Below are 15,905 nucleotides of genomic sequence, written 5' to 3'. Positions count from 1 at the left end.
CAAAAGATGATAAAAATGCGTACCTATAAGGGGACAGAAGAGCAGCCCAGGATGCAAGCCAATGACGTAGATTCTCTTAAATATGAAACCTATATTACTGGCTCTATGCACTGAAAGGGCAAGAAACAATGACCAACACAGTAGTAATCAGCAACTGTAGTCCCTAGAATGAATTTCCCACTAAAAGCAACCAGGCTTCCTTGGAGAAATGCCTGATTTTTGGTCTAGGTAAGGATTGTACCAGGTGAGTCTGGACGGAACTCTCATACCAGAAATTATAGCAAAAAGACTCATAACCTCAGGGCCTCCCATTGGCCAAAGATAGAACAATTTGAACATCAAAAACATTAATGACTATCATGCACTAAAACACGTCAAATATAGAAACATCTATGACACTCTAAAAAAAAAGCCAACAAAACCAACTCACTGCTCACCTTTGAGAATCCTAGGGAAACACCTGATTTTTGAAAGTGCAAATATTGCCAGTGAACTGTATATACACCTTGCCTTTCCTGTGCTTGTTATACCTACGCATAGTTGTTGAGGGAAGAATTCTTTTATAAAAGAATTTCTGCCAATACATGCAGAAGCAATTAAAGAATTTGTACGTCATGCTTTTGCAACCTTTTATGAAATGTAGCTCTAGGCAATGATCATTAGAGGCTGCAAAAAAGGGATGTGAAAAGCAGATGGGAAATTTTATAAAAGCTGTGTCACAGTATCTCTGAATTTGCCTTTCCTCACTTGTAAAATGGGAACAATTCTATCCATATTAGACAATTACTGTGAGGAGCAAAAGGTCAATCGGGCAGATGATACATATAGTGCTGAATAGGGATGAATAGTCTTATCTCATACCTGACCTTCCTTTAAAGGAGATTCCCTTGATACAATCCAAACAGCATGATTATAAGACAATTATGTGGAAATATTAAATGGAAGGGAAACGTATAAGTTTTCATTACGTATTCACTTCAGTGTCATTTCTCTGTGCTGGAGTCATTTCTCAGATAATTTAGGAGAAAGGAAAACTGACTCCAGCATTTCCATTGGGTGTGTGAAAGAAAACCATTGGTCCATTTCACATTATTTCATATCTTTTCCCATTCCACTTTTAATAATTATGTTAATTTCTTAAGAATAACATGTGTACTCAAACGAACTTATCTATCAAACAGAAACAGACTCACAGACAGGGAACACACTTGTGGTTGCCAAGGGGGAGAGGGGGTGGGGGAGGGACGAATTGGGAGTTTGGAATTATCTGATGCAAACTATTTATACATAGAATGGATAAACGACAAGGTCCTACTCTATAGCACAGGAAACTATATTCAATATCCTGTAATAAACCATAATGGAAAAGAATGTCAAAAGGAATATATATGTGTAACTGAATCACTTTGCTGTACAGCAGAAATTGACACAACATTGTAAATCAACTATACTTCAATAATAATAATAAAAAAAGAATAACATGTACTGTAACCCAGCAAGAATGGGCTTTGCAGAAGAACACTACAGTAAATCACTGGGGGCCAGGCACATCATAGGTTCTTGGGTAAATCGTTTCCCCTATGCTGGCCATTTTTTTGGATAAAACCTCTCAGATGTAGAGGCTAATGAGATACCATCTGGGAAAGCACTTTTGAGACCTTAGATGGGATGGAAGAAGCTATTATTTCTACGTAATTACTTTCCAATCTACACTTCAGATATTATCATACTCTGTGTTGAATGAATTCAGTAGGCATAAGTCCTTGCATTACTTTGTACTTGGACGGCCATTTGTGAATAGTCTTAGGGTGGTTGGAATGGAAAAGTTATATATTAGGGCAGGACCTCTGGCCCAGAAAATCATAGGGACTTATCTATTGTGAATGCATGCATTTTTTCTATCTCATGCATTTTCCACAACATTCCTGGAAGGTAGAGAATAACATATCTTTACATCATGTTGTAGCTGGAGAAACAGTAATGTACAGAGGTTAAGCAACTTGGCTGGGGGTCATCCTTCTCTTAAGAGGAAAAGCAGAGACTGACACCCTGTATGTCCAAGTGCAGACTGCATGATGCTCAGCTGCACATGGCACCGTATTCAAATAAGTCTTGCTTTCCTGCTGACCTGGGTCACTTCTGAAATCTATCTTCACTTCCGATGCCAGGCTGATAGTCCTGCTTGTATTTATGCAAGTCGGTGAACATCACTGTACTTCAATTTCCTGTTCTGTAGAGACAAGGGAATGTGGTTAGGTCATTAGTGTTTGAAAGTGAATTCCCAGACAACATAAGGAATATGCACAGTATAATAGAGGGACAGGTGTTATGCTGAGGATGAATAATTGAAGGAACAGGCTCCAAATGCATGAAGGTCAAAAGTTCCTGGATTCATTAATGCATATTGATAAATCAACCTGTGAAAAAGTTGTACTAAGTGAAATCCCCACCAGCAATATCAGACTTTGTAGGATTCCCCATATGCACCCCCACACTGGAAATTCTCAGTAGTTTATTGTTACACTTGAAAAACATGAACATAGAAATTCTCTTATTGTCATCAGATTTACTTGGATAGTAAGGTTATTTAAAAGTATCCCTAGTATGCAGACTCTTCTGCTAATCATCATTTGCATTAGTTATTAATGCAAAAATGTCCAGTAACATCGGCAACCTAACAAACCATGAGTGACGGCCTTATAAGCCAGCAAGTTCTCCTAGGGCTACTGCCTGCATGAAGGCTCCAGGGTGTGTGTGTATGCGTGTGTGTGTGTCCTCTGGGGCCTCCTAAGGACAATGTGTATCCCTAGAAAGAGATTGAGAATATCTCTTTGTGATATATGTTGAGTTCAAGTTTAGAGAGGAGCTGGATCTGCTCGTTCTTGAGTCTTTCGAAATGGCACAAGAGTTGGACCACAGCAAGCTTCTGAGCAGACAGTAGTCTCGTTCCCCCAGATGGAAGGCAAGCCTGTCTGTGAACTCACCTGCTCAGGTCAGGGATGGATCCCTCCAGGACATAAGGTGTGGCAGTCTGCCTAAATGTGCCTCTGAACACTGAAGTTGAGGGCTCCCATCTTGCAGCTGTCAGTTGCAGAGCCCTGAGAAGCTGCATCCTCTCAGCCACCCACCACCATGGGCTCAGTCATCTGCATGAGGAGCTCTGCACTCAGGGATAAAAATCCTTAAATTCTTAGCACATCTTTGACACGTCGTGCATTCACCTATTCATCCGTTCATACGTTTAACAGACATTAAGAAGAAACTCTACACTATCCCTTCAGTAAGTTTTAGGTTTCTCCAGAATGGAAACAAGGAAATAAAGTGTGGGAAGGCTGGTGTGGGCAATTCAGATGTTAAATCTAAGAAGAGATAGATCCTTCTCATTAAGATTTCAAGCTGCTCAAGTATCTTATAAATGGTGATTATAGAACATCATTTAATGCTGTGGGCCTCTGTCCACATCTCTGGTTACTGACCTCTTTACATATATATTCTGCACTCTGCAACTAAAGATCTACAATGAATTCTTGATACTCAGTTCACATCCCCCGACCTCCCCTCCAACTCAGTCTTCATCTCTCATCTAATGGGGACGTCCCTCCACTCCTCCACTGAAATTTATCTTGCCAAAGTCAACAACCACCTTTTTGTCACATTTATACATCATGGGTGTTGAAATGCATGGCCAAATGGAGACAGAGGTTTCCCTAGCCAGGATACAATTAAGTTGCTTGTCTACAGACAAGGATTACATTGCAAACTGATACTGTCAGTTACCTGAAATCTAGAATTGTAAAACACCTTGCATGGAGACCAAGTCAGGTAATGGGGAAGTGTGTGCTATAGACAGTAGGCTTTCAAATGAAGTTGAAAATGTCCCCCACATGTCTCATACTTTTGCATCATTGAAAGGGATTTTACAAATAGGTCTACAGCAGGATAACAATGTTTATTAGGGTCTCCTCACTAGACTCTGTCTCACCTGTCTCTTTTTTTTTTTCTCGCGGTATTTCCAATTATGGAATGAAATCATCTGAAATTGTAATGTTGTCTCACGTGTTGAGGGGCCGTATGGCCCAGCAGTTCCAGTTCTAGTTACACACTCAAGAGAAATAAAAACACGTCTACATAAAAACTCGGAGAAAAATATTCATAGTAACATTACTCATAACACCCAAAAAGTGGAAACAACTCACATGCCTATCAATTGATAAGTGCACAAGTAAAATTTGGCATAGTCATACAACAAACTATTATTCAGCCATGAAATGAATGAAGCACTGATACATGTACAACATATACGATCCTTGATACCATTATGCTAGTGAACAAAGTCAAACATAAAAGACCAAATACTATGTGACTCAATTTATAGGGAATGTTCAAAATAGACAAATCCATAGAGACAGACAGCAAATCAGTGCTTGCCTGGTACTAAGTATGGGTACGGGGCTTCAGTGTTTTCAAACATTATGGAAGTGTTGGGAACTACAGAAATGCCTAAAATTCAGTTATGGTGACGGTTGCATGCATTTACTAAAAATCATCACACTGTACCCTTAAAGTGTGTGAACGTTATTGCCTGTAAACTTTACCCAAAGAAAGCTGTTTAAAATTAAAAAATTAAAAATAAAATATGATGTTGGCCTGGTCTTCTTTTGTACCACCATAACAAGCAAGTTACATTCAGGACGGACGTAGTTAAGGATGGTGATAGGAGTTGGTTATAAGGATTGCCATCCTGATAATTCCCTACCTTCATTCCTGGGCCTGGATTTAGGAAGGGAGAGCGAATGAGAAGCAAGGCCATGAAGGGGTTGAAAGAAACAGAAGGAAATGTGGTTGTCAGTGTGCACACACACACATGCACCCATACACTGACACACTCACACCATATATATTCATACATCGACCAGGCTGCGTTTTGAATCCTAGGACTCTCACAAGAGAGCGCAATGTGTGCTCAAAGAGGACACATTCCGCTCATGTGCAAATAGCCACATGAATCCTGAACTGTGCCCTTCAGCGCAGTTAAATGCCATCCACACAGCCTTGACAATGGGGAATATAAGGAACACTGAATTCCAAATGACACGAGGTTGTGAGACTCCATTATGTCTCATCCATAGGATGGAATTCTAGTCAGGCAGCAAAAACGAGTTATAGTGACGACAAGGAGAGAGGATTTGTTGCCTATCAGATTAGCAGCGATTCACATTATTTCTAAAGTGTGCAGAAACAGGAATTTTCCTATAGTATTGTTAGAAATATAAAATAGTAAGAGTTTGTTCAAATAAAAGTTTTTTCATTGTTTTGAAAGAACACTTCAGGAACTTATAAAAATGCTTACTAAGATATCTGCATGTATATGAACAAGAATGTTAAGCACACTATAGTTTGTAATAGAAAACGTGGTAAAGGAACTATATTTACATCACTAGTACTGGAAAAGTGAATTCTGGAGCATTCATATAATGCAACAACAGGGCAATATAAAAAAATAAGTGAAATTTTATTGTCAAGTAACTTAAAATGTTATCACAGAAACTCATCTACATGGAAATATGGTCACAATAAATGCCAAGGTGGGTTACAATGATCATAAATGACAGGGATCCAGTTTTGCTTATATAGGTGTATAGCTCTTTATCCAGAGGTCTTTAAAAATAATAAAAAAAAAACCTTTCTGTTAAAACATAAAAATAAAAATGGTCTTTCTGTTGAAATCACATAGAGCTTTCCACTCAGCATAGAAAGAGGCTGCACTTTCTGTCAAGATACCTCAGTATCCCTGTACCTGGAGTGTGTCCCTTTTCCACCCAGACTTCCAGAAAGCTCTCTGGATTTACGCCTTTCCCTCCCACCTTCTGGCTCAGCGATGTTCATGCTGCAGTTCAGTCCACTGTCACGAGGTGGCACCATCGTACCTCCATTGTCAAACTTCTCTACAAAGACGTTCATTCAAAGAGCAAAAAAATACCATCCTCTTCCTCAAAACCCAGCCCATGAACCTATGTATAGAATGATTCTAATTTTGTCTGAAAAACCTGTTAGGTGTAAAAGAAGAGTGTAAAAACATATACTCCGGGTCTTGAATACGAAGACGAAATAGCAGGTGGCAGTGGCGTGTTGGCAACGGTCGGCTGTTGAAGGGCTTTACAGGACTGGTGGGAGGTGGAAGAGAGAATGGGGCTCCAGAGCGGGGTCTTGGCGGCTGTGTCCAGTGTCATGGACAGGGTATGACAGACAGGGAGTGGGAAAAGTTCTGGACAGACTCTACGGGGTGGGTGGGGGTGGAGGGTGAACACCCTACTCTCTGGGAGGGTCTGCAGTGTGGACACTTCAACCTACACTTAGGAGGGAAGGAGATACCTCAATGAACTCGATGTTCTTTTCGGGTCAACAGCAGATGGGACTGCTCTAGTAATACATCTAAGTTTCACAAACATAATTAGTGTCTTAGTAAACAAAACATTCCAAGATCTTCTTATCCTTGGCCTCATGTGCTCATTTTCTTTGTGAAAGAAAAATGGAGGTGGAAGCCACCTGCTGGCCAGATCCAGGATTGCAGCTCTGAGGCTCCGACCAGGGAGCTTGGCCGAGGAGAGTGAGGACGAAGTTTGGGCTCTGGGTTAATGGTGTTAGCCAGTGTTTTCCGGAATTTTTCACTTGCTGGTGGCAATTTCTCTGTATCTACCATTTTTCTGGCATATCTAAATCTGAGATAGGAATCAAGCTCTGGTCTGATATGAAGATAAAGATTGTGAAGTGGAGTGTACAAGCCATAGGACATATAGAAACACACACATACACGCACCGTCAATTCAATTTTAAAAGCTACTTTGTTCTTCTATAAAATTGAATGTAATGAATGTTTATAACGTGAAGAATGTATGTGCACACATATGTGCACTATCATCTTCATCGTCAAGAGGGATTTTTGGGTGAGTACCCATGGGGCCACAATATCAGGGGAGTGTAAGATGCTCACTTCTCAAGCCTTGGAAGCCCATTTTCTCAAAGGGAGGCTGCCCTGTGTCCTCTCTCTCCTTAGGGCAAGGGATGTAACTTCATCTGAATCCTGCCACTTATCTGGAGAGGTGCTGTCGGTTCTATGAGCCTGAGCTTTGTTGTCTATGAAATGGGACTCGGGATCCTTTTGTCACACAGCCATCCCAAGGAGAAAATGAGAAAACCTGTTCAAAGTATATGGTACATTGTGGGACTTCAAGGGCTCTTTAAAAGTCAAGGCTCAGTAGCAGGGGCTGGCTGAGCCTTAGGGCTAAGGCAGGCACTGTGGAAAGGTGTTTTTCATTCTTTCTCCTAATCAGAATATACATATCTTTATGAAGGAAGCAAATCTCTCTCTGGTATGCCTTGAGTTCAAAGTTTTAACGACAGAAGGATCTCTAGCTTCTTGGGAGGCTCAGAAGCTCCTAAGAGCTGCCCAACATCGTGCCTCTGCGCCGACCCTAATCCAGTTCCCCATGCTGGGAAGACAGGCTTGCCTTTGACTCACCTGGTGAGCTCAGTGAGAGATGGCACCAGGGCAGCAAGCCGTAGTGTTTGCCTAACTGCTGCTCCTGGACTGCTGCACATGTTAATACGTTTATAGGAAAATTCTAGACCTGTCTCCCATTCAACAGTGCAGGGGTCCTCAGATCATGTCGCACCAGGATTTCAGCCACCTGCTGCCTCCCTGAGAGGCAAAGATCCACAAATTACTACCATTTCTTTGACACACAATTATCCATTCTTCCTATCACTCATAGCTCAATATACATTGAGCTCAAAAAGCCATACTGTTCATTGGAGGCATCCCATTAACTCTAAAGTGGAAATAAGAGGGAAATATGGGAAATTTCTTTCAAAGGTTAAATCTGAGATGACATGACTCCTGCAATATTAACTTTTACACTTTCAAGGAACTGAAGATGTAAAAGAAAATCCCTCTTTGGACCCCTTTTCCCCATTCAGTCACAGGCCTTCTCTCTGTGTCTGTCTCTGTCTCTGTTTCTCTCTCTCTCTCTCTCTCTCTCTCTCTGCCTCTGTTTCTCTCTCCCTTTCTCCCCCGTCCTTCAAAATCAAAGTTCCAGAAAGCATTTTCTGCATTCCCGGTTAACATTCTTCACTTCCCACTAACCTCTTATCTCACTGCACTATTGAATCTTGCAATGAACGTGCTCTCACCAAGGTCACTAGGTCCAGCTATTTGTATAAATATGTTAATACATGAAAATTGCCTTAATGACCTCCTAAATTATACATGCTATGCAGACTGCTTCTGTTACTTAACAACAAATCTTTGACAGTTTCCCAGGCTCTGGAGCGTGAGGTACAAACCCAAGCTGTCCTGTTCTCTAACTGTGTAGTCCTAGGCCAAGTTCTCCCCGTCCCTCAGTTTTTCATCTAGAAAATGGGGTTGAGCAACTGTATCTACCTCTTAGGGGTGCCTGGAGCATTAAATGAATCAATACAGTAAAAATCATTAGGAGTTTAAAAATTTAGCCATATTTATTTTATTTTATTTATTTTATTTTTTTGCGGTATGTGGGCCTCTCACTGCTGTGGCCTCTCCCGTTGCGGAGCACAGGCTCCGGATGCGCAGGCTCAGTGGCCATGGCTCACGGGCCCAGCCACTCCGCGGCATGTGGGATCTTCCCGGACCGGGTCACGAACCCGTGTCCCCTGCATCGGCAGGCGGACTCTCAATCACTGCGCCACCAGGGAAGCCCGCCATATTTATTTTTTGCATATATCTTTATTATCATTACTATCCCCACAGGCACACACAAAAACATAGGATACAGAGTGGTGTTTATTCACAATCAATGACATTTGGGGTATACGGTTAGTGTGTGTGTGTGTTTCCTAGGGCTGCTGTTACTAATTAACAGGAACTTCGTGGCTTAGAACAACAGAAATGCATTATCCCATAGTTTTAGAGACCGGAAATCTGAAATCAAGGTGTCGGCAGGCAGCGGCCATGGCTCACGGGCCCAGCAGCTCCGCGGCATGTGGGATCTTCCCGGACCGGGGCACGAACCCGCGTCCCCTGCATCGGCAGGCGGACTCTCAACCACTGCGCCTCCAAGGAAGCCCCAGAGGAGAATTCTTCCTTTCCTCTTCCAGCTTCTGGTGGCTCCTGACTTCCCTTGGTTTGTGCCAGCATAACTCCAGTCTCTGCCTCTGTCTTCACATGGCCTTCTTCCCTCGGTGTGTGAAATCTCCCTCCTTTCTTTTATAAGGACATTAGTCATTGGGTTTAGGGACCATCCTAAATCCAATCATCTCTTGAGATCTTTAACTTAATTATATCTGCAAAGACCCTATTTCCAACTAAGGTATGGGGGTGTTATGATTTGGAAATATTGGGGGGCACCCAATTCAACCCACTACAGTGAGATAAGTTATAAAATTAAGTGTAAGATGAGATCTTATGATTTGTATGTAAATATATAAATGTATGCATACATGTATAAATATATAATACCTGCATAAGTATAATTCTGGAGGAATATAATGCAGATGAAAACATTAGAAGGGCTTTTTTTAAATAAAATATTAATTTATTTAAAATAACAATGATAAAACCATTATATTCAACCTATAAAATTAACAGAAATAACATTTTTATGAAAATAATTATACTTCTAAAATGAAAATAGTAAGAAGAGTAGCATTGTTTTATACTTTGGGCAAATCTCTTTAATGTCTGGCATAATAGGAGATAGTGGAATTCTCATACCTGCTTCTACAGTCAGACTATTGTTATATGTTGCTTTGGTTGAGTCATATAAGAAAATCTAGCCTCACACAAATATGTAGCTGGAAAAGGGGAAAGTATTTTAACAGCCTTGTTAAATAGTTGTGGATTTTCTTCTTTGCTGCTACATGAAAACTCAGCAAGAACTTCCTTCCAAAGAGTTCACTATGGAAAGAGGGGGAAAAGAGTAACTTTATAGTGGAGACAAACACTACCTCAGACAAGTGTGATCAAGGTTAACATCAACAGTGTTAAGTCACATTGATCATATGTGCCCTTGATATGATCTGATGAAAAGAGCACTTGACCTCTGTGGTCTTCCTCCCAAAGCCCACAATTCCAGTCAAATCATGAGAAAAACATCAGACAAATCCCATTCGAGGGACAGTTTACAAAATAACTGACGAGTATTCCCCAAAACTGTCAGGGTCATCAAAAAGAAGGAAAGTCTGAGAAATTGTCACAACTAAGAGGACTCTAAGGAGGCATGATGACTAAAGGTAATGTGGTATCCTGGATAGGAGCTCTCTCACATAGCTCTTCAAATGTGCAGTCGGCAACGGTTCCACAGGCTTTATTCAGCTGCAGCTCTCTGCCTTGCACTTTTAGAATCCTTGGTCTAGTTAAATCACTTTGTTTCTGAGCCAGCTCATCAAACAACTTATCCATGACAGCCTCCACATTAGCTTCACTTGTGAGATAGTAGAGTTCTCCTGCAGCAGGAAGTTCCCTTTTCCGATAATCTATCCCAGAATCTAGCTGGACCATATTACAGTATTCCAGAAAGAAATACAGCATTGCCCACATACATGCATCCCACTCTCTCATTGCCTCAGAGACCTTCAGGACAGCTATGAATGGTACAAAGTTAGCTCTTTGGGGTCCATTTTAATAGAGAACATCTGGTGGCCTGTTGGATGTTGCCACAACAACGACCCCTTTTTTTTTCTTTTCGGTACACGGGCCTCTCACTGTTGTGGCCTCGCCCATTGCGGAGCACAGGCTCCGGATGCGCAGGCTCAGCGGCCATGGCTCACAGGCCCAGCCACTCCACGGCATGTGGGATCTTCCTGGACTGGGGCACGAACCCGTGTCCCCTGCATCGGCAGGCGGACTCTCAACCACTGCGCCACCAGGGAAGCCCGACGACCCCCATTTTTGAACAGATTTTCAAAAAGCTGTTTCAGAATCATGGCATCAGCAATGTCAGTGACCTGAAATTCATCAAAGCATAAGAGACATGCTTCTTCACTGATTTCTTCAGCTATAGGAGCTATTGGATCGTATGATTTAGCCATGAGTCCTGGTTTCCTTTATGGCAAACTCTGTTTAAGGCGGTGTATTCTTTTGTGAGCATCTAGCATGAAACCATGAAAATGAACCCGTTTTTTCCTCTTCATTTCCACATAAGCATAAAACACGTCCATCATCATTGTTTTCCCTGTACCTTAGAAAGAAAAGGCCTTCTGCCTCTATACTGTATCCTTTAAGGTCCTCATGTAATTCCCGCAAACACTGTATGACTCTTCTGTGATGTTCATCGTCCTTTAGCTCACGAGCTTTGATCAGAAAGTCACAGAGGTCCAGTGGTCCATGACAAACAGCTAAAGCTTTTGAATAAACCTCTGTAGCAGCAGTTGGAGACATACTCTTGGGGGTCTGAACTGTATAGGCTTTACAAAAGGGGTTTCCAGGGGCGGTGACCGAAGGGGTGAGAGCAGCAGCCCAAGCCCTGCACCCAACACATCTTCCTCTCAGCCGGCTCGGCGCTAAGCGCCTAGAAGGGCTTTTCTTCAGATGGTGGGCTTTGAGGTATTATTATCTTATTTCCCTTTGTATGTTATCTATTTTTAACTGTAATAAATTCCCATTGCCCTTGAAATTATACAAAATATTAAAAAGGCTGGAGAAACATAAACATTTTCTGCTCCAAGCACAGGGAAGTTATCCACTTTAGTAAGGGAACATCCCTGAGGCACAGGAAGGGAGACAGAATGTTGGAGGAGCCCCTTCCACAATATAACAGGACACAGGTCTCCAAATTCCAAACCACACTGATTAAGATCTGTTGTTTAAACTTTTGCCCAGCTAACTGAGAAAAAACCATGGGACGTTAGTTTTATTTCGCTGTGCCCTGATGAACAGTAATGTTGAGGGTCTTATCAGATGAGAAGCACTAGTGTGCACTAGTTAGGTGTGGGGCTCAGCTGCCACGCAGAACTGGTTCATATCTTAATCTTGTGACTGGCTAGCACTGCCATCACTGTGCCTCAGTTCCCTGATGGTTACAGTTCAGAAACAGTAGCTTCTCCTCACAGGACGTGGTGGGAATTAAATGACCAAGTATAGGTTTAGCACTTACAACACTGTAGGGCCAGAGGAAGTCAGTAATAATATTAACCATTCTTATTATTATCATACCTAAATTGACCATTAGTGCTTAAGGCCATTTTATTATTATGTGGGCTTATACTGATTGGCTTGAATTGACCTCCATAATATGATGTTTGTAGAAAAAAAACAGTTTACAAAACCGTATGTAGGGTATCATCTCATTGCTCATCTTAAAAATGCAGGTTATATTTGCATAACAAAATTTCTGAAAACAAATATACACTCACCTCTTAAGAGTACTTATCCATGAATAGTAGACACCAAGGTTTTCTAATGATTTTTGCTCTTTTTATCTCTTCTTGAGATCCCCAAAGTAACATGGGGTTATAGATAGTTTAAGAGAAAGGGATATTTGACTAAATGGGATCACAGATCATTATGGAACAATACTTAATTATCTATTTAACCAAAGTGACAATAAAAGAATTTAAAAGCAAATACAGCAGGTTACATAGTTGTGAGCAAAACGTAGCTATTTTAATACTGAGAAGACTGTTTTCTTATGTAATTAAAGACATGATAAACACAACATGAAGCACAGGAAATTATTTTGGAAAGAGAAAAACTATCACCTTTCTAGGCAGATTATTTAAAAGGTACAGAAAAAACCTTTCCCAATCTCTTATCAAGAGCAGACCTACAGTCAAAGAAACCCTGTCTTCATAGCAGATGAAAGAAAATTAAGTTTTATTTTAACAAAAATATACTATTGATATTAAAGCTTATTATTTAAACATTTATGGAAGATTGGCTCAAGATGGGGGAGTAGAAGGATGTGTGCTCACCCCTTCTTGCCAGAGTACTGGAATCACAACTATCTTCTGAATAACCATTGAGAGGAAGATGCTGGAACCCACAAATAAAGATACCCCACATCCAAAGACAAAGGAGAAGCCACAATGAGATGGTAGGAGAGGCACAATCATGAAAAAATCAAATCCCATAATTGCTGGGTGGGCGACTCACAAACTGGAGAACCATTATACTACAGAAGTTCTCCCACTGGAGTGAAGGTTCTGAGCCACGTGTCAGGCTTCCCAACCTGGGGGCTCGGCAACAGGAGAAGGAATCCCCAGAGAACCGGACTTTGAAGGCCAGCAGGATGTGATTGCAGGACTTCCACAGGGCTGGGGAAAACAAGAGACTCCACTCTTGGAGGGCACATACAAAGTCTCATGCGCACCAGGACCCAGGGGAAAGGAGCAGTGACCCCACAGGAGACTGAACCAAACCTACCTGCTAGTGTTGGAGGGTCTCCTGCAGAGGTGGGGGGCGGCTTTGGCTCATCATGGGGGCAAGGACACTGGCAGCACCAGTTCTGGGAAGTACTCTTTGATGTGAACCCTCCCGGAGGCCCCCATTAGCCCCACCAAACAGCTTGCAGGCTCCAGTGCGGGGTTGCCTCAGGCCAAACACCAACATGGAGGGAACACACCCCTCCCATCAGCAGACAAGTGGATTAAAGTTTTACTGAGCATGCCCTGCCTACCCACCACCAGTTCCACTCATCAGGAAGCTTGCACAAGCCTCTTAGATAGCCTCATCCACCAGAGGGCAGACAGAAGAAGCAAGAAGTACTACAATCCTGCAGCCTGCAGAATGAAAACCACAACCACAGAAAGTTAGACAAAATGATTATGTCCTAGATGAAGGAACAAGATAAAACCCCAGAAAAAGAACTAAATGAAGTGGAGATAGGAAACCTTCAAGAAAAAGAATTCAGAATGGTGAAAGTGAAGGTGATCCAGGATCTTGGAAAAAGAATGGAGGCAAGGATGGAGAAGATGCAAGAAATGTTTGAAAAAGACCTAGAAGAACTAAAGAACAAACAGAGATGAACAATACAATAACTGAAATTAAAAATACACTAGAAGGAATTAATAACAGAATAACTGAGGCAGAAGAACGGATAAGTAACCTGGAAGACAGAATGGTGGAAATCACAGCCGTGGAACAGAATAAAGAAAAAAGAAATGAAGACAGCCTAAGAGACCTCTGGGACAACATTAAACACATCAACATGGGCGTTACAGGGGTCACAGAAGGAGGAGAGAGAAAGGACCCAAGAAAATATTTGAAGAGATAATAGCTGAAAAATTCCCTAACATGTGAAAGGAAACAGTCAACCAAGTCCTGGAAGCGTAGAGTTCCAGGCAGGAAAAACCCAAGGAGGAACACGCCGAGACACATAGTGATCAAACTGACAAAAATTAAAGACAAAGAAACAATACTAAAAGCAACAAGGGAAAAATGACAAATAACATACAAGGGAACTCCCATAAGGTTATCAGCTGATCTCTCAGCAGAAACTCTGAAAGCCAGAAGGGAATGGCACAATATGTTTAAAGTGATGAAAGGGAAGAACCTATAGCCAAGATACTCTACGCAGCAAGGCTCTAATTCAGATTTAATGGAGAAACCACAAGCTTTACAGACAAGCGAAAGCAAAGAGAATTCAGCACCACCAGACCAGCTTTGCAAAAAATGCTAAAGGAACTCCTCTAGGTGGGAAAGAGACTAGCAACTTAAAACAACCCTGTACATATATAGACAGCTATATCAAAACTTCATGCGAGAAGATATACAGACTGCCAACAAACACATGAAAGAATGCTCAACATCATTAATCATTAGAGAAATGCAAATCAAAACTACAATGAGATATCATCTCACACCAGTCAGAATGGCCATCATCAAAAAATCTAGAAACAATAAATGCTGGAGAGGGTGTGGAGAAAAGGGAACACTCTTGCACTGCTGGTGGGAATGTGAATTGGTTCAGCCACTATGGAGAACAGTATGGAGGTTCCTTAAAAAGCTACAAATAGAACTACCATATGACCCAGCAATGCCACTACTGGGCATACACCCTGAGAAAACCGAAATTCAAAAAGAGTCATGTACCAAAATGTTCATTTCAGCTCTATTTACAATAGCCCGGAGATGGAAACAACCTAAGTGCCCATCATCGGATGAATGGATAAAGAAGATGTGGCACATATATACAATGGAATATTACTCAGCCATAAAAAGAAACGAAATTGAGCTATTTGTAATGAGGTGGATAGACCTAGAGTCTGTCATACAGAGTGAAGTAAGTCAGAAAGAAAAAGACAAATACCGTATGCTAACACATATGTATGGAATTTAAGAAAAAAATGTCATGAAGAACCTAGGGGTAAGGCAGGAATAAAGACGCAGACCTCCTAGAGAATGGACTTGAGGTTATGGGGAGGGGGAAGGGTGAGCTGTGACAGGGCGAGAGAGAGTCATGGACATATACACACTAACAAACGTAGTAAGGTAGATAGCTAGTTGGAAGCAGCCGCATGGCACAGGGATATTGGCTTGGTGCTTTGTGACAGCCTGGAGGGGTGGGATAGGGAGGGTGGGAGGGAGGGAGATGCAAGAGGGAAGAGATATGGGAACATATGTATATGTATAACTGATTCACTTTGTTATAAAGCAGAAACTAACACACCATTGTAAAGCAATTATACCCCAATAAAGATGTTAAAAAAAAAAAAACTTCATGCGAACAGCAAACCCAAAAACTACAATAGATACACACACAAAAAAGAAAAAGTAACCCAAACACAACACTAAAGATGGTCAGCAAATCACAAGGGAAGAGACCAAAGAGGAAGGGAAGAAAAAAGACCTACAAAAACAAACCCGAAACAATTAAGAAAATGGCAATAGAACACACATATCGATAATTACCTTAAATGTAGATGGACTAAAT

General features: G+C 41.5%; 1 pseudogene across 1 annotated transcript; it reads right to left on the bottom strand.

The window, feature by feature from the left end:
* Nucleotides 1–10,243: 10,243 nt before the first annotated feature.
* Nucleotides 10,244–13,141, bottom strand: LOC309978029 (AFG1-like ATPase; annotated as a pseudogene). Its single transcript has 3 exons — nt 13,127–13,141; nt 10,917–11,557; nt 10,244–10,704 (listed from the first exon to the last, which is right to left on the bottom strand). The product of its transcript is annotated as an AFG1-like ATPase (transcript).
* Between the last annotated feature and the right edge of the window lie 2,764 nt (nt 13,142–15,905).

This window comes from Leucopleurus acutus (assembly GCF_964270905.1).
Source record: "Leucopleurus acutus genome assembly, chromosome: X".
Taxonomy (NCBI): Eukaryota; Metazoa; Chordata; class Mammalia; order Artiodactyla; family Delphinidae; genus Leucopleurus; species Leucopleurus acutus.
Note: the sequence above shows the minus strand (reverse complement) of the source record. Positions and strands in the feature narration are given on the sequence as shown.